The sequence below is a fragment of the Ceratosolen solmsi genome, unplaced genomic scaffold (assembly GCF_000503995.2).
Source record: "Ceratosolen solmsi marchali unplaced genomic scaffold, CerSol_1.0 scaffold7, whole genome shotgun sequence".
Taxonomy (NCBI): domain Eukaryota; kingdom Metazoa; phylum Arthropoda; class Insecta; order Hymenoptera; family Agaonidae; genus Ceratosolen; species Ceratosolen solmsi.
Window position 1 is genome coordinate 16,148,726 of NW_011948413.1, and position 19,604 is coordinate 16,168,329.

Genomic DNA, 19,604 nt, shown 5'->3' on the forward strand with positions numbered 1-19,604 from the left:
AAATAATCAAAGACCAATTTAGTTTTCTTTCTTGATACGAATGGTATACGGTATTTATAAGTATTTCATGGGTTGTGAAATGATTGTAACTGGTAAAGCAGATTTATCGTTAAACAGAACTTTACTTATTGGACGTTGAAATCATATTTGTGAAATGTAAATCCTAATTATGTGTTAGTATTTTTTTTCTTTTTTAAATCTCTAATTTTTCTGCAGGGCAAATAAATGGCAAATATAGTGCGTATAAATTACAATTCCTTAAAAGTGTATTTCACCGAACAAGCATTATATCCTAGAGTCAATGTGGTTAGGAGAGATAAAGGGCAAAGTTGAACGCTTAAATATTAAATTTAACAAAGAAATAACAAAGAAACAGTATATACCCGTCAAAAGATGGATACAAAGATTTACCAGGATGTTATGCAGAACATCACGTGAACTTAATACGAGTCGAGAGAAGAAAATAAGCGAGGAAAATTTTATACCCTCGACTTTTACGATCACAGCGATCATGCGATGTTGTTTCGCTCGATCTACTGCCATACTAGACGAAAAAAGTAAAAGACGCAGGCCACCAAGTCGATGTGAATTTACAGAGACCCTCGAATTATTCGAAAAAGTTATCTGCTCCGAGACTTCTTTGTGCTCTATTTCCTAGCAGTGTCGATTAAATAAAATGCTTTTTCGTCCGCTTCGCGCACTCTCGAATTACTTATGCTGCCCGCTTTTATCCCTCTTCTTATGGTCGAGGGGAAGGAAGAATAATACATTGGCGGAGGGTTTCCTTTTTCCCGGCCAAACAGGAAGCCAGAAAGGATGCGCGAAAAGGATGGGGAATCGATCAGGGAACTTGAACGATAAATAAGATCGACGTTATTTCGCCGAATGGTGTAAACGAGAAAATCGAAAGGAATCAACGAGTCTTTATGCCGTTGACAGATTGCTTTGTTTATACCAGAGTTGGAAAATTACTTTTCTCTCGTCGACTTTTTGAATATTTTCTTTGCGGCAGGATTTTGCTATTTACGATGCGTTATTAATATGGCTTTTAGTTAATTGTATAATGGTAAATTTCATTTCGACTTCCTTCTAATTAATTCCCGTTTATTATACATTGAAATTACGTATGTTTGCCTCATAAAATAAAAAGTACTCAGTTGATTGATGTAAAGTCACAAAACATTTATTTTTTATTTAAAATTATACAAATAAATAAATGATATTTTTGCCTTTTTACCTCTTGCTTTAATTTGATATTGATAATGCAGTAACCCCATAAATTTGAATATAATCAAATGCGATCATGGTTAATTAAACTATCAAAAAACTAAATAATTTTTCTTGCAAAAAAACATTATATTTATAAGTTCCTTTATTCTCAGTTATCAACTTTAAGAAAGCATTAAATTTTTTTAAATGCAATTTGTTAAACGCTATGGTAATTTCCCCCGTCGATCTCCTCCCTCCAGCTTCGGTCATTTGAATTGATCGCACTTAATTAAGCACTCTGACACTCAAGCTTTTCCTGCACTTCTTTTTCTCTTTCTCTATTTTTCTTTCTATATTTATGTAATCTGTTCTCTCCAAAGACCTTTGAATTTGAATGTCAGTTTCGAAAGATCTCTCTTTTTTTCTTTTTCTATAAGATTCTATTATTTCTTATTATAATTGAATACTTTTATGTGCAATGTTTTTCTCCACGATGTTCTTTAACTTACTTATATTATGAAATTTAAAACATTTATACATTTGTTTAATTATAATAATTATACCTAATATTATATTTCTATATTTATTGAAATAATTCTTTATTATATTTTTATGTAATATCATCCTTCTTAATTCTTTATATAATTTCTCATTATATATCGTAGAAATTTATTATTAAGATAAACTTTTTCCATATTAAACATATATTTGAATTATTTTTTAACAGAATTCATTAAAATAATATGGAATGAGTTCCATTTTTGTTTTAAAGTTGTAAAAAGTACCGCGAAAAAGCTTAAAAATCAATCATACTTCAGTTTGTCCATAGAACCTTTCGACATTTTTATGGTCAAACTATGCAAAAGCTATTTTCTTCTCTTCTTTTTATTTCGTATTCGAATGAGAAAAAGGATTTCATCAGCTAGCTGCATGAAGAAATACATGTATCCATACATGTCGTACAATTTCTTTAGGATCATACAACGGTGACCAAATAAACAGAAGAAAGTATCTTTGAGAATCCTGTACAAATGAAAGAGAATCGCTCGATGCCCAGTTCAATCTGTCATCGCCTTTCCAATGCAAATTGGAGAAGAAAGTTTTTTGCTGAGTAGGCGAAATAGGACGCAAGATTTATTTTTCCTTTTGTTTGCTTCTCAAAGCTTAAAATTCGTAGGATGCGCTCTTGTAAAATGGCGAAACGATGTTCTTCTATAAGACTTAAATTTATTATATGCATTTACGTTGTTTTGAATTCAAATTTGTTTTAAATAATTTCATTCCATTATAATTAATCAGTGACATTTTTCATTAATCAAGAAGGAACGAAATTGTATGATAAAACCAACTAGTATTATAATATACTCTCAATGATAATATAAAAGAAATATAATAATGAAATAAAAATTAATCAGATACCGTGTACTGATAAAGCTCTGGGGTACAAAAAAAAATTAAAAATAAGGTGGTTTAAAAAATAAATTTTCCAAAACGTCATCGAATACCGTAAAAAGAAAAATCGAAACGGAAGCAACGAAAGAGGAGAAAAGCACCACCTCTACTATCACTACCATCTACTATCACCACCACCGCTTGTCACCACCACTACATGCTCCTTTCCAATTTCGCTATTGACCCTGTCGGTTTGGCTCGTTTCCCTCGGCGTCAGCCCTCGATATCCATCGGTGTCGAGAAGTCGATATCAAGGGGTGTGTATAGTTTGCTTGGATACCCCAATCTTTGCTACCACATCGCGAACCTACAACCAGCTTGTGTCGGTACACCCATAAACCAAACCCTTCTTCACTTCGTTTCCCCAAGAGCGCGACGTCCTCCCTTCCGTAGTTTGCGAATGACTTGTCAAGGAAAGTCGAGAATTTGCTTCTGGAGGATTGTAGCCTTTTTTTTTTCTCTTTCCTCAAAGATACTTTACCCTTGCGTCATTGTCGACAGACTATATCATATTAAATTATCTTCATAGTTTCTACTTTAGTCAACGATAATTTCGTACAAAGTCGTAGATTTAAATTAATATATTCACGTATTCTACTATATCTATCATGTTATACTTGAAACATTTAAATTATCCAGCTTAATTAACTTTAGTGCAAAGATTTTGATTCTATTTCGTCAATAAGGAATCAATAATCTGATACAATCGTTTTATAAAATATATGTACATATATGCGTATCACACACACATGCGCGCGCGCACACAAAGAGAGAGAAAGAGGAGGGGGGGGAGCGAGAAAGACCGAATAGAATAATGGATTTATTATACAATACTTTCACATTCAGCCATTTCCTTCTTATAAGTTAGCTTTCTTATAAGATTGTAATAATTTGTATGCATCATAAAGCCAAACGATAGAGACATTAGTACGATGACAGCTGAATACTAATTATAAAATTTATAACCTTGATTCAAATTTAAAATTTTTTTTGGATTTCTTTTAATCGATTGATTATAATAAAAATGGATTTTTATGTAATAATGTTAAATTACTGTAATTCAAATTTGTTTTACTTCAATTGTCAATGACGTTTTGAAAACTTAAATTAATAAATAAATTTAAATATACTTTATATATTTATAGATATAAATAAAATTTTGCACATATTTTGTTTGCGTAATTTTTTATTTAAAGTGAAAAACTTCAAATCACATATTAATACTTGGCATATAAAGAAATTCAAAATGAATTATAATATTTATAAATAATGATATAAAATTATATTTATATTTATGATATCAATGATAATGCATTTTTTCACACTTTGAAATATTTTTTAAATTAAAAATAAAAATTCAATTTTCGCTTTGTAAGATGATATGATAAAAATAAAAGTGCTACATCCCCTTAAATTAGATGGAATAAAAAATTCACCTGATCTCTGTAAATAATAAATGAATAGAGAGCAAGAGATGAAGCACAACACCGACAAAGCGAGACGGTGATAGATGGAGCAAGAGAGAAAGAAAAAGAGAGACAGAGACTGCTCGACGCCCAAGTAAATCTCCTCTTCTCAATTACCCCCATCTCTCCCAATGGTAGTGGCTCCCCGGTCTTTTAGCCTCCTCTTTCTCTTGGTCTCTCTTCTACTACTCGCTATTTCACTTCCTTGCGCTCCATTACCTCGACGCCTTTGCACCGACGAGCTTTTCCACTTCCTATCTTCTCCCCCTCTATCTCTCTCCCTCACATTTCGTATCTCCACCCCTTGACTGTACATACTCCGTGGAAAGCAAGCACTTGGGAAGAGCAAACGAGAAAGAGAAAGCAAACGAGGGAGAGGATAGAGAGAGAGAGAGAGAGAGAGAGAGAGAGAAAGAGAGAAGAGAGAGAGAGATAATAATGGTATCCTCTCTCGTACTTGTCCTGCGGTATTTGCGAGAATTGTCAGAGAGTTGCCGCCGCTGCCGAGTTAATTGTAGCTCCACTGCGTAATTGCTTTTTATTAAGATTGTAGTAGCAGCGGTGGTAGTAGTGGTACCGGTATTAGTAGCAGTAGTGGTGACGGTGTAGTGGTAGTGTCGTAGTCGTCGTGTTCACCGTTCTAGTATTGTAATGGCAAATAGAGAAAGAGAAAGGTTTGCGTGGTTTATAGTGTAGGCAGGCCTGGAGCTGCTGCTGGTTTGCAGTTTATTGATTTTCGACGATCGTGTCTTAAATGTGGTATACGAAAGTGCCGATAACCAACTTATTTCACGACATTTTTACAACAATTTGCAGCTCTAATCATTTATTGCAGTTGTCCCGCATTCTTTTTTCTTTATTTTCAGTATAATATTATTATATTATATTATAATTAAAGGATTAAATGCAATAAAACTTTGCTTAACATAATTATCAATATAAACCTAGTAGTTGTACCAATGTAAATATTTTTCCGTAATACCTATGATACACTGAGCAACGATACTCAACTAAGTTTAGTGTCCTTCACTTAAACTTCCAATCTATTGTTTAGACACTAGTTAGCTCAGCAAACAATGAAAATAGTTTGACGAATAATTCTTTTTTGCCTTTTGTTCTCTTATATTCAGTGAGTAGGTCGTGGCTCGATTACGTTGATACGAGCTAATGAGAGGTCGTGCAATTAATTCTCTAAATGCATGCAGTAGAATCCCATTCGAGCCCTACTGAATTAAATATATTTCAACCAAATAATTGACGATGTGAGCAACGCGATATCTAAATGGTAATGTACGCAAAAGTATTAAAGATATGGCTTTTAGCTGGAATTTCTTGAAAAACATACTGAAAATACATAAAGGGGAAAAGCTTGAAGTCAACAATCCCAAATTAACACAAAGCTACTTCAGCTCCCTTCACAACACATTCGAGAGTATGCAATCTCCATAAAGCTGTGTCGCGACGAGCTTTCACATAATACACGAGCTTCAGGGAGACAGCTTTTCTAAAAATCGAAGAAAACTGTAGCACACCAAAAAAAGTGAGAGAACGAGGTAAGAAAAATACATTGAAAAGACATCGAACCAGTAAAATGACGACACCTCAGGCGAGAGCAGCAAAGTCGTACGACTCTACGTTATACTACCGTGATCGGATCGGGGATATCGCGCGGTTTCTCACCGTCGCTTTTCTCTACGATTGAACGAGAATAAGTTTGTTCGGAATTCACGATGTGAATAAGCTTCGGATCTTTTTGAGCTTTCGATTTTACTCATATTTTTCTTACGCATGTTATCTCCGTAAATATTTTTTTCTTTTCTATACCAATATTGTGTCAATTCGTTTTCAGGGTTCAAATCTTGCAGTTAACATTTTCCTCCAGCGGTTTCATTAATTTAATCACTGCAATAAATTTCTAACTTTATAAAACATTTATGCTTTCGAACGTTCCATAATTTTATATATAATACTACGTTCAAATGAATATAAATAATTAAGTGCGCAGAGTATGCATTTTTAGTGGCATTAGCCTCTTCGATAAGAGCAAATAAAATTTAAATATACTCAATTAAGAATTTAAGTGGAGAGTTCTCTCTGACTCTGGCTGATTGCAATGTAAAATTATCTACCAATCGACGTTTCCGTTGCAGGGTAGGAAATCGCTGACAACTCTTAAAAAGGTATAATACCGCACTAAGTAAGTGAGAGGAAAAACAAACGCGCTTCTCTCTAGCTTTGCGCACGTATCCGCGAACATGACCAAGCAGCTTCAAGTATTGGACAAGTAGGGACAAATAAGAAAAAGATAAAAGACAACCGAAGATGAAGAAAGAAGTCCTATGGGAGTTGTATTAAGCGTATCGTTCGAGTTTCGTCCAAGCGAAGAGATATGAGAGAGTAGTAAGATAAGTCACAAGGGAAAAAATGTCTACCCGCGTACTTTTTACAGCTGGGAGACCAAGTGAGAACAAGACGAATCTCGTTAACAGGTAATGGCGAGACAACATTTTGTCCGAGGAGTCCGATAATAACTGGCGTGTATGAAAGATGTATCCGTCGCTGTCCCCTGCGAAAATGAAAATGCGTGAGACGGACTGACTTTTCATCTTGTAATACTATAAGAGTGATGAGCTTCGCTTTTTTCTTTTTATATTGTCCTCGTTCTTATCTTCGTCCTGGGATATCCTTTTTTCTTTGCTGCATTATGGGAATCTTCTTCGCAGCTAAGGAAAACTGAAGAGGATAAGGTTGACTAAACCCCATTTAACACAGAGAGTTGTTGCTGGCATTATAACATAGATCAAATACTTTTTTTCCATGTAATAAATATTTTAGAGAAATTTAACAAGTCAAAATTTTTAATTTTCTTTACATGACAATAGTAGAATTTAAAATAAAACGCTGTAATTTACTTTGTTTCAAACTATATCACTTATTAAAATTTCAGACACAATCGTTTATTTCATATATGATAGCCCTCTAATATTCGTTCATCTGCACAATCTTTTCACACTGAACTAACATATGAAGATGTTGCTTTTATAGTGGTTACAAAAGCTGTACTTGTAACAAGCAGTAAAAATAACCAACTAAAATACATGTCTTTCCGTTACGAAATTTTTCTCTTCAAGCGTCAGAACACGCAAAGCCGTGAAAGGCAGTGAGGGGGTAAACGAAGAGAATTGAATGCGAAGTGTAAGAGGAAAGAGAAGCCGATGGTGGCAAAAAGTTTCCGCATCGGTGGAAAAGCCACACAAGTCCCGCGGATATATCTTCACCACGCGAGACCTCAAACATTCAATTCCCAGCTTTGCCGCTCTAGTACTCTCTCGCTCTTTCTCCGGCTCTGCTTTTTTATCCCGCCTTTCTTCCTTCGCGGATAATCCGGAGGCTTCTTTGATGTCGAAACCGACGTCGCAGCCAGCGTGATATGTCTGGCATTATACAGCTCCTTTCTTACGTTTCATTAAAGTCTGCTTTTCCCGGGGCGACTCTCAACAGCCGAAAGGTACGTGCCACTGAAGTCCAGATACTCGTGAAAAGCCCAACATTGCCGACGATGTTAGCATTTGGCTTATTTACCCTCGAACTCGCAACCTAAGATTTTTCAAACGTGTGCTGATCTCTGGAGCTTTAACCCTACTACTAAATCGGACACACAAGGCGTACGTGATTCAATATTGTTGCGAAAGTATCTGATTTTTATTTTTTGGTTAAATAACCTATTTAAAACATGGTGTGTAACATCTTAATCCGTTGTTTATACTTCAATAACAAATTTTTTTTATTAACACTCGTATCTTTATTTATAAAATTACTGGTAATTGATAGTATAGATAAATCAATCGACAAATTGATTTATTAAACACTTTTTCCCGACATATACGTAACTTATTAAAAAAATTTAATTAAACGTTTCTATTATTTACGGCAGTACACTATCTCATCAATATTTAGCGAATTAACATTTAATTAAAATTACAAACCATTAAGTTTGGCTTATTTTAAATTGAAAACGAGTTTACGAAAATGAGCATCTCTATTACTTTATATAATTATATAATGGCAACGTTATTATCTACTTCAATATGTTTAATAATTTGTTGCAAGTCTTTTTTCGCTAATTTTTAATATTTAAGTAAGTTTTTATCTTACCTCATTTTACAGATCTACTTCTTACTTTACTTCCTACTTTACTTACATACTCGATTTCTTAATGTAATTACTAGAAAATCCCTTATTCATCTATACTGATATAGTTGTACATCTTAATTATTATACATAAGAATTGATAGTATTTATAATTATAATTTACGAATGTAACATAGGAATAACGAATAAGTGTAAAACTACTGTCAACAAACAGTAATAAACATGTTGATTATACAATGCCAATAATAGATGAAAATAAATACCAAAAGTTATCTATGGAACTTTTTCATACAAAATCTATAGGAGCGATATGAATAGCTTGAACATACAGATATGATAGAAAAAGACAAATATGAGCACTGAATTCAAGATTATACTCACCCGACTACAGTATTACACGGAGATAAAAAGAGAAGCGATAAATTTAGTATTAGAAAAAATTCGCAAAAACGTCATCTCCACTGCATCTCCTCTATCTTTCAGTGCGAGCCAACTGTGTTACATCTTTTCCTTTCCTGAATAACATCTTTGCCTAGCTTCCTGACACTCGTCTTATCTCTTTTCCTCCCTTCTACTTACTCTTGAACACTGCGGGATGTCGGTGGCTGTTGGTGAAACAGCCTCGCTTGCAAACTGCTACGTGCGACGCACACAGGAAACAAGTGGGCGATGGTGGCGGTGATGTAGGAGGGAGACGAAGGGAGGCTCCGCATCGTCAGCTTCAAGTTACTTCCGGGCTTATTGTGCGCGAAGCGAAGAAGAAAGAAGTTTGCGGTGAAAGGGGAGATAAGGAAGAGAAGGAGGTGGAGGCGGTGTCTGTGACTCCTTGACGGCGAAACAGAATAAAAAGAGCAAGGAAGGGAAAACTTTAAAGGGTTGTCATGCACCGATACGTTTTCCATCTTGCCAGGCTTGTTTGTTTCATTAAAATAATGAGTTTGTAAACGTTTTTCCTGGTAAAACTCTGGCGACGGTAAATTTTCATTGTGATCATATTTTAACGATTCCATTATCGTTTTATGCGTTTATAAGAATCGATTGCTAGACATGAGAATGCAATATTGCTATGTTAACAATTAGATTTTGTGTTTACAGCATCACTTAAATTACTCAAATTTATTTTAAATAATATTAGTCACTAGCTTTTTCGCGAAATATTAATTTTTAAGTTTTTTAATTAAAAACGCAGCTTTCGTATAATGTATATTATTTAATATAATTTTTATTTAAGCTTATTTAAGCTAGTCCTAAGGGAATCAAGACAACACTAATCCTACAATCATTAATTTAATGATAAGAAAATAATGACGATAGAAGAGAAAATATACTTATATGCAAAGAAATACGTTCGTTCTGAGTTGCAGATGAAGGGAAGGATCCTGACAAAAATAAGACGATTGCAATTGGAAATAGATAATCTTTGATAATCGGTGGACAATATTTTTACGATAAGAAAAGAAGTAATCAAAGTTGTCGCCTTTACGGTACTCGAAGCGCCTTCAAGAGCTTCTTACATTGGCGACTTCCGAAGTTTGACAGTCTTTTGTCGATAGCTGTATCTACTTTATTTTTCTCTTGAGCTTTCTTCGCTACTTGCTCATCGATCTTTATCATCTTTGGCTCCGTCACAGTATGTAATATTTTCACATATTCTTCTTAATGCACTTTCATAAACAATCAATATAGTTTTTGCGTTGGACATGAATGTATTCATTGAAAATACCAGGCGAACACGAACATTTTCTTGCGAAATTGTACGCCTAAATTTGTCCAAATGCTCAATAGATATTTAGTTTACTTAATTGTCGCTAATATGTAATTTAATATGTATAATGTGCTGTATAATATGAGATTGTTCTAACACAGAGAGAGAGAGAGAGAGAGAGAGAGAGAGAGAGAGTATGCATATAATTTATAGATTATTCCTTTATATGATGATGTAAAATTCTATGGATATCTTTTCCAAATACAGATTTTTGTTTGGCGAGGAAAATAAATAAGTACAAGGTAGTTCTTAATTTTCATTAAAATAATGCAGAGGGAGGGAGAGAGAGAACAGATGATCAAAACAGAAACAGTAACAGTGTCACCGAGAATCCCGCAAATCCCTAGCGGAATGAGGGTGGACTGGGAATGGAATGAGGAGAAGAGGGCATACAAGATTGTACCCCAGTGACGCTCATTTTCGCGCGTATATAAGCGGGAGATGCAGTAACAGTAATGGCAGTAGCAGCAGCAGAGGCAACTCCTCTCTGCCTCTATTTGCCGTGTCCGCATTTCCCAACGCGGCGTAAAGCGAATATTAGCACTGACGAAGACGATGGCAGTAGGGATTCGTTGGGGATCGTAGTAAATAGCAGCGGGGCAGTTACAGGGGCGAGAGAATGGATACAGAAGGTGGGAGTTAACTGATTGCGCTTGCTTAAGGGATTAGACGGATGAGCTCGCGGAAAGGGGGCTTTAATCGATTGCTTTATCGCGTGTGCCGTACAGTGCACAATCCTTATCTTCTTCTCTCTTACTTTTCTCCCTGCTCCCTGTCCTTGTTCTGCTCGGGAGTTTCCTTAATTGCGCGGTAACCGCGGGAGACTAAAGCAAACAATACCCTCGCTTATGCTCTTTCCTTTTTTGGCAAGTAGTTAGGCTGTTGGTGCCTGGTATATCGGAGAACAAGAAAGAGGGACCGACAGGTAGGCGATGCAAACAAACACACGGCCGCACGAGAGTGAGAGAGCGTATGTGTAGGTGCGTCCGTGAGGGAGGGAAGCAGGAAGGGTGGTAGGGAAAAATATAAAGACTGGTTTTACTGTATTCGCGGATATGTTGACATTTAAATACGAAAATTTGCGAAAAAGACTTTTCTTTACTGGTTCACCCCCTGTATATGAATGGGTCTGTTGAGTCTTTCAAGTCGTAAAAGAATACAAATACGGTTAACCGCTTTTAGAAATTCATATCAAGAATGTTGGCGTACCTCAGCCGAAAGCCAATATTTATAAGATTATCAAAAATATGTCACTATCAATTTTTGCATATGAAATATTGATTAATAAATTTTCATATAAAAAGGGTAAGAAAACCGTTCAATTATACGTAAAAATAAAATGTTTTATTTTTTGATTCTCGAAGGATAAAAAATTTGATTATAAATAAAATTAATATCGTAATGTTTACCATTTGGGACCCTTAATCGTAATCAACGTAACAAAATATCTTTCAAAACACGAGACGCGCATATAAAAAGTACAGAAATGTCTGTGAATAATATTTACGATGTGCCTCTAATATGCTCTGATAAATCATTCATAAAATAGCGAGAAGCAGAAACGACGCGGCCGAATAAAAAAGAAAAATGAAAAAAGGATGGAAAAACTTGAGCGGTATGAGCAGCAGCGAGTAAAATGTCAACGATTCGCCAAGGCCTCATAAATATAAGCCTCGGGTGCACTATTCGCCCACCTTTCTCTCTCTCTCTCTTTCTCTCTCTCTCTCTCTCTCTCTCTCTTTCTGTTCCCCTCTCTCACTCTTTTCTCGAGTCCTTCACAGACCGGCACGCAATTCTGGTAATGTCATGTCCTCCTCGCGCGCATTACTCTTACTCCCGCGGGTGAGGTTTACCTTTTGTCTATTTTTTTTACACTTGCTTTTTCTGTCACACGTTATTCCATCCCAACGTTTTTATGGCTCTTTTATTTTTACCTCCCTTGTTGTGCTTAACCGTACTTTACTCTGAAGTTCGTTCATTTTCCGCAGAAAGATAGTTGATACTTTGCCTCTGCTAAATTTCTATTCTTCGTGCTTTATTGTCTACTTGGGTGAAAGAACATTATTTTATTTAAAATTATTTTATTCAAAATTATTTACATAAATGGGTTGATTCCACTTAAGTCAAACATTATGAAATAATTAGCAAAATAAAGGTAAGGACAAATATATCATTGTTTAATTTGCATAAAATGTAATTATATTTACATATTGCGTATGTCTTACGACTAATTAATATACACGTAAAACGCGTTAATATGTTTCATGCGATTAGTTGATAACAAAAATTTATATTTGTAGGCATACTCAATGCACAACTTCAATGGTTAGCTTTACAAGAATATTTCTCTTTGATAATATTTTTCATCTGTACAATTAACGCAGTAAAGATAAATCATTTTAATGCCTCACTTTATCAATCTGAAAAAGAATTTCATTAATCAATTTGAATTTAAAACGACTAGCCTCATTATTTTCTACTCTTCTTTGAATAATTGATTTAAAAATATATATTTCGGGAGGTCTAAATATGAAAACTCGCAAACCACATAATCTGCGAGGGAAAAGGGTGCGACGTAACAAAAAATAGTTTAAAAGGATCTTCTCTCTCTCCTTCTCCCGTTTCGGTCACCGCTTCCACTTCCACCATCAAGTTTCGTTCATCCCACCAATATAATCCTTCTCTCTCTCTCTCTCTCTCTCTCTCTCTCTCTCTCACGTGCTTTGTTAACCGTCGGCACCCCCTTTCGCTCCTCTTCCTTTGCTTTTTCGCTTATTTCCCGTCTCTGCAAAGGCTCCGGGTGAAGGGGGTAGGAGGAGGAAGAACTGCGGTGAAATTTGCATTTTTAAATTAACTCGCCTCTGTTTGCAGCTATCGCGGTCCGGGCAGTGCCTGCGGGGCTTTTTACAATTTTATGCAGCAGCGCGCGAAAGCTCTCGTTGTCGTTTCGAGTCCCTGGACGCCCCCGGGGATCATCAGCTCCGCTTGTTACACCGTCGCCGCGATTGTTATTGTTGTCATTGCCGTCATTGCGCTTCCCACCTTGTTAACGCTCTTGTGCCAGGACTCGCTTCTCTCATTTTTGTTTCCCCTTTTCCGACTTTTGTATAACGATGCGCATGAGCTTTTCGATTTAGTTATGCGAGCTGTTTCCGTTTTGGCACGGAATTTTGAGAGCGAAGTTCGAAGCAGTGATCACTGATTGCGATCGTTAACACGGTATTTGCCCACTACCGACGAGTTTCCTTATTAAATCGAGCAAAGCCGTGTGTGCAGATTGCATTACAACGGGGTGCGTGATAACGGCAATAGATTCAGTTGTTGACTTTATGGCTCTAGTGTAGTAGAGAGTTAATTTTGGTGATTAGCCATCTAGCGTCTTTCTTCATTGTTTAATTTAAAAATGGTACATTTTGTAATTTGCGTTAATGCGCAACCTTTTTTTGCTATTCTTAAAAACTTTTTTTATTTCAATTTCAGATGATTAAACTATCAACGTGTTGTTGTTATTTTGTTGATGTCATAGATAATCTATCGGATTGTTAGTTCAGAATTCTAGATATAATTCAATAATTAACAATTAATACTCGATATAAAAAAAATATTCATAGATCTTTCACATTGAAGTAGAGATTAGCGATGCTAGTTGAAAAGATGAAAATTTATTAAATATAATGTGAAATTTTCAATTCTTCAGTCCTAAATTTACTTATTCATTAAATACAATTCACGTATAAAAACTGAACTCAATTTGGTAACCGAGCATATACAATAATTATATTAGCGAAATTTTTATCATGAAAAATTATTTTGTATTAAATGCATTGTTCTCGAATGATGTAATTTTATACATTATATCTCTTTTTTAATTTCATTTTACACTTTTATCTGTTGTTAAATTTTAAGATTACTCATTAAATGATCGTGCTTTTAATTCTTTAAAAGCTTCAGTATTAATTAACGACTGTAACAAAAAAATATAGTAGTTGTTTAGATGCATATGAAACTTTTAATAGATATAATTTCTGGATGAGTGAATGCTAGACAATATAGAAGTAACTGAAAGTATTTTAAACCGCGTACTGAGAGAATAAAGTTGTGTAAAGATGAAAAAAAGTAGAGCTTGCAACGACAGGAGTGTCGAGGGAAGGAAAGGGGAAAACGAATTAGGAGGAAACGACGACGAAGCAGCGCGTGGATTTTGTTGTATTAACGCGAAAAGGGTCGCGCGCACCAGAGGTATAAAATTTGAATAATAATTTATTCATGAAAAGGGAGTAGAAGAAAACAAATAAAAGACGCGGTAAAAGCGCTCGGCGAAAAAGGCAAAGTGACGCGACGACAGAGTTTCGGAAAAGCTTCAGCTATGTCGAGCAAAAGTTACGAATTTGAATGGGAGCAGCTGTGAAAAGGAGGAAAGAGATGACAGTATGAAAAAAATTTCGAGAGAAAGAGAGAAAATTAGTAGAATAAAATCGAAAACTCTGTTTTATTGTTTATCTGGTTGGTGATGTATAAGATATGTGAAAGATCCGAGACTTTTTTTCCTCTTTTACTTAGCAAATTCGCGGGAAAAAATGAAAAAGACCGTACGTTGAGTATCCGATAATTGAAGATCTGCTGTATTCCGATCATACTTTTCTACACTTTTTCACCATTTGATAGTACTATCGACGTCATCACTCGTACTTTTTTAATTTCCTGACATTTCTATTTGTATCATAACTTTAAATTTAATATAAAAGTTTGGATATTATTTTCCATGAACAATAAGTATCGAATTTAATATAATAAATTTGATAAATAATATATATATACCGATTAACGTACAATATCTAATACGTATGAACTGACCGATAGTCCATGCTTAATAAAAAGAATTCATAACATATTTTCAAGTTATATCACCGCTCAAAGTTGACATAATAATTGTGCAAAATGTGTTGAACAGTAGGCTAAGACTATATAGAATAAAGGCCAGAAGTTAGATTGTTGACCTTAATGTAATGAAGGAAAAAATCCTTATCAAGCGATTGCCAGCTCCGGTAACTCTACTTTTTGCGATACACTATATTCGTTCCCCCGTCCTCTCTTCTTCCTTTTCTGCGTCGTGTTTAATGATCACTCGAGATAGGAATACTCGACTCGACAAAGCTTCACTATCACTACTAAAACTGTTACTGCTGTTGTTGCCGCTACTACTGATATTGCTGCTGTTACTACTACCACTATTATGATCACCACAATCTCCAACACTCTACTGTTATTACTTCTGTAACTACTATTGCTGCTACTACTATTACTACTGCAACTACTATTGCTACTACTATTACCACTGCTGCTACTACTATTACTACTGCAACTACTATTGCTACTACTATTACCACTGCTGCTACTACTATTACTACTGCAACTACTATTGCTACTACTATTACTACTGTTACAACAACAACTACTACTACTATTACTACTGTTGCTACTACTATTACTACTGCGACAACTATTGCTACTGCTATTACTATTGTTACTACTACTATTACTACTACTGCTATTGCTTACCACTACTATACACATACTACCCTAAAGATTATGCTAGAACCATCACGACTACCATCATCATTACTACTAATACAACTACTACCACTATTATTATTCTTCGGATATGCAACAATGCGGGCGGCCACATTGTCGCGCACGCGGTTACACTGAGGCGCGGACTTGCGGCTAAAAACCGCGAGGTGCTTTGAGCGCGTTACGAAACACCAGCAAGCGCCCGCGCATTTCTCACGGTGATGGCTAGGGGAAATGCTGAGGGGAAGGGGATTAAATGAAAGAGAGCCAGACCGAGAGGATTGAATGGGGTTATTGCTAGAGCGAAGCGCAGAGAACGCAAAATTTCAAGGTTCTTTACAATTTTTTATATTTGCTTTTACTACTTTTCGAGAGGGACGTTCGTTATGAAAGGGAGAAGGCCGATGATTGAGTCGAGAACGTTAATTTAATTGCATTTAATTAAATACAGTGAAATGATATATAATTTAATAGTATTCGTAGCTTCATTTTTTTTGGTATTAGTTGGAAGGAGGAAGTGGCACATAATCGATCCTCTCATTATAATCGAAGGCTATTGAAAGTACTAGAGAAATGGTATACTTTAAAACGACATTAAATCCATGTAGGGATTAAATTATTCATGATGAGATTTAAGTACGATATGTTTTATTTGGAATTCTCATTGTTTATTTGCGCGACCAAATGAAATGATAAAATGCTTCCCAAATAATCCAAATATTAATTGCTTATCATCGGAACATAGCTTGCATAGAGTTAGTAATATCAATTTGGAGATGACAGCTTTAGTGTTGAGTTTGAGAACAGACAAAAGCTTATAATCCGGTTAATTCATTTACGTCTATGTCGAGTCAATAACCACACGATGTAAAATTGAGACACATGAACTAAAAGGCGGAATAATAGTGTCGCACAATTTCTTATTATATAATAAAGAAATAACGAGCACGATGAACATTTTCGTACATAAAAGTAGTATAGAAAAAATATATGTAAATTATTTATGTCGGCCTAAAACAGACTTGATATAATGAGATTATTTTTAATACTGCTACAGAAACCTACGGATTGTGCATTACGAAAGTTGAAATTGAGAAAAGGGTAATGTCATTGTGTAACACGTTACTTACGTAGAAAATAAATATTATAGAAAGGACGTTTATTTAATTTTTATACAAAAACAAAATTTTTATATGTCCTTACAATTGATACATTCGTATCAATTCCACTACAAATAAATTTGCCAAGAGAATTTAAAAACATTCAATTCCTTTTGAATGATGAAAACTTATATCTTATGTGTATGTTTATCATATAAAGATCGTTCCTTCCTAAAACCAAATACATGCTCAAATAAAAAAGCTATCCTGTATTAATGTTTATTCTACCTGTATAATACACTTGGGTATATAAAATAAAAGTTGCTCCCATACTGCCCCTTAATAACACATTGAATCTTAAAACAAATTTACCAAGAGAATAATCCGCTAAACAATTTAAGCATCTGCATTTCCGAAAGAGTTGTGCCATTTCGCCTGAAAAAAACCAAATTCGGCTTCTTCAGAGCTACGAACACGAATTTCATTTCCAAATGATAAAGCAAGCTTGAGCGGCGAATGAAAATAAAAGCTGAAAGTCTGAGGCGGAGGAGGAAGAAAAATGAAGGAAAAAGAAATACGAAGCGCAAACTGTAACCGCAACACGAAGGCCCCAGAAGCGAGTCGTCGACCGGTTGGGTGTCGTTCCGTACATACAGGGTCTCACCACGTGCGTGTCTCGTAATCTTTGTGGTTTTTTTAGCCGCGCTGAGGTCGTCGCCGAGGGGCCACCTTTAAAATCCACCGTTCGTACAATAGGCTTCTGTCTTTTGTTTTGCTCGCTTTTTCGGTTCGCCTTCGCGTGCTGCAGCGTATAATCATTTGAGATAAGTATTTTTTCGACTCATCTGATTTTATTGTGATGAACCCGGGCCTCGCTTTGTTCCTGCTTTTGGGATCTTGGTGGTTCTCCGCGAATGTCCATGCTCCTGTCGACCGTTTATTTCAATGACACTTTGTAACTTTTTGTTACGTCACGTTTCTTTAGCCCTACCGCACTACTATGTTCCCCATGCGTAAAAAAAGATTTGTGAAAATTTTGTACTGGTTTTTGGCCTGCTGTCCCGCGAAATTTTATCGTTGAAACTTCTGAATGCTGATCTTTCCAGGATTACGCAATTTTCAAGCGGACAATATTATATTTCTCAACTTGAAAGAACTTATTTGAGTTAATACGTAATTGAAAGAACTGCACAACAATGCTGTGAGCAAGAATACTTTAGAAACGATTTTTGGCACTTGCCAATAATGAAATCCATGCGTTTTGTATAAATTTTAAGTGTACCATAGCAAATGGAATAATGGTCATGACAGAATGACCATTTAATTTTACTTTTCAATTAACTAACTAAATTACTTTGTTTCTAATATGACATTTTATTTTGACAATATTATTGCTTACAAGTGTTATGAAAAGGTGGCAAAATTAATGAAAAAATTTTGTGAAATCATTTAAATTTCAGTATTTTTCAATTAATCTCTCTATTTTCCGTATCGTTCTCATTTTATCTTTCGCTATATCTTGAATTTTGATTTTAGCTATAAATGAAAATTAGATGAATACTTTTCACTTTCAGACTGATTTTAAAATACTAGACGACATTGAGAGTATAAATAATATCGACACTGCCCAATAAAACTATTTAATCAGTATGAGCGTTATAACAATAATTACAATAATCGTATTTGATCATTAGACAATGCGACAGTAATTAATAAACATTATGCACGTTGTTTCTTCGACCCTGTAACTGTTGCTCCAAGCGAGTGAAAGAGAAGAAAGATGTTCTATGAAAAAGGTAAATCAGAAAAAGAAAATAATAACTCTTCGTAAGTAAGGCAAGTTGATAAATTGGAATAAGATGTCAGTGAAAAAGAAGCAAGGTGTAAATGAAAAATATCGAAGGAATGATTATTGTGAAATACAGGGGCGTAATTACGAGAAGCGGTGCCCTCAATGCAACGAGCTTTTATAGACTTGAAGCTCATTACATTACGAACTAATTATCGTCAACGAATTATTAAAAAGTCCAATCCTTCGTAAAGCCTGTCGCGTTTGTTCGCCTCGTAAAAGCTCATGTCAATTCCTCCCGCCTTTCCCTTATACTTGTCATTTACAGACCGAGACAAGAGTAAGCAAATGAGTCCGAATGAAAACGCGCACGCTTATGCAATAGGGGGGGGGGGAGAATAGATGGGAAGTTAACGATAGATGAGCGGATATTATTCGCAATACTGTTGGTCGGCGGATAGATTTTAGAGTGCTAAGCTAATGTTAGACGTTTAGTTTCTTAAGACATTTAGCTTCCAGGCCTTTTCTTATGGAATCCTTTTCTATATAAAATACATAATCGCAGCATATGTTTGTATTGATCATATTTTCAGAACTTTGGTTTCCCTCATGTACTGTTAAAAATTTTGTTTAGTAAGCATACAGTAAATAGGAATTACATATTCAAATTGCCGGATGGAAAATTGACTTAAATTTGTCATGGTTTCCAAATTGTATTATTGAAATATAATATAGGCAATTATATTTAAATTATTTAAAAAATAATTAATTTTTCATTGAATTACAATATTATAAACTTAAAATTTATTTATTAATAATGTTAATAACTAACACCTATACAGATTGTATATATATTTATAAATAAAAATATTTATAAATATTAACAATTATTCAATTCAAAATATTTAACTTTATATTTATTTTCAATTATTTCTAAAAACAAATAATGTACTGAAAAAGTAAATTTTTATTTAATCAATAATAATAAAAGTATTTTTTAATTTAATTAAACGAGGACTTCAAATATGGATATTTAATAATAAGTTTATTTTTCGAATTTCATGTAAGATCTATTGATTTGAAATTGAATAGAGTATATA

At 34.7% G+C, this 19,604-nt stretch overlaps 1 protein-coding gene across 4 annotated transcripts in view; it reads right to left on the reverse strand.

The window, feature by feature from the left end:
• Window positions 1–19,604, reverse strand: part of LOC105367561 (protein groucho) — a 169,149-nt gene that overhangs the window by 7,826 nt on the left and 141,719 nt on the right. The window lies entirely within an intron of this gene.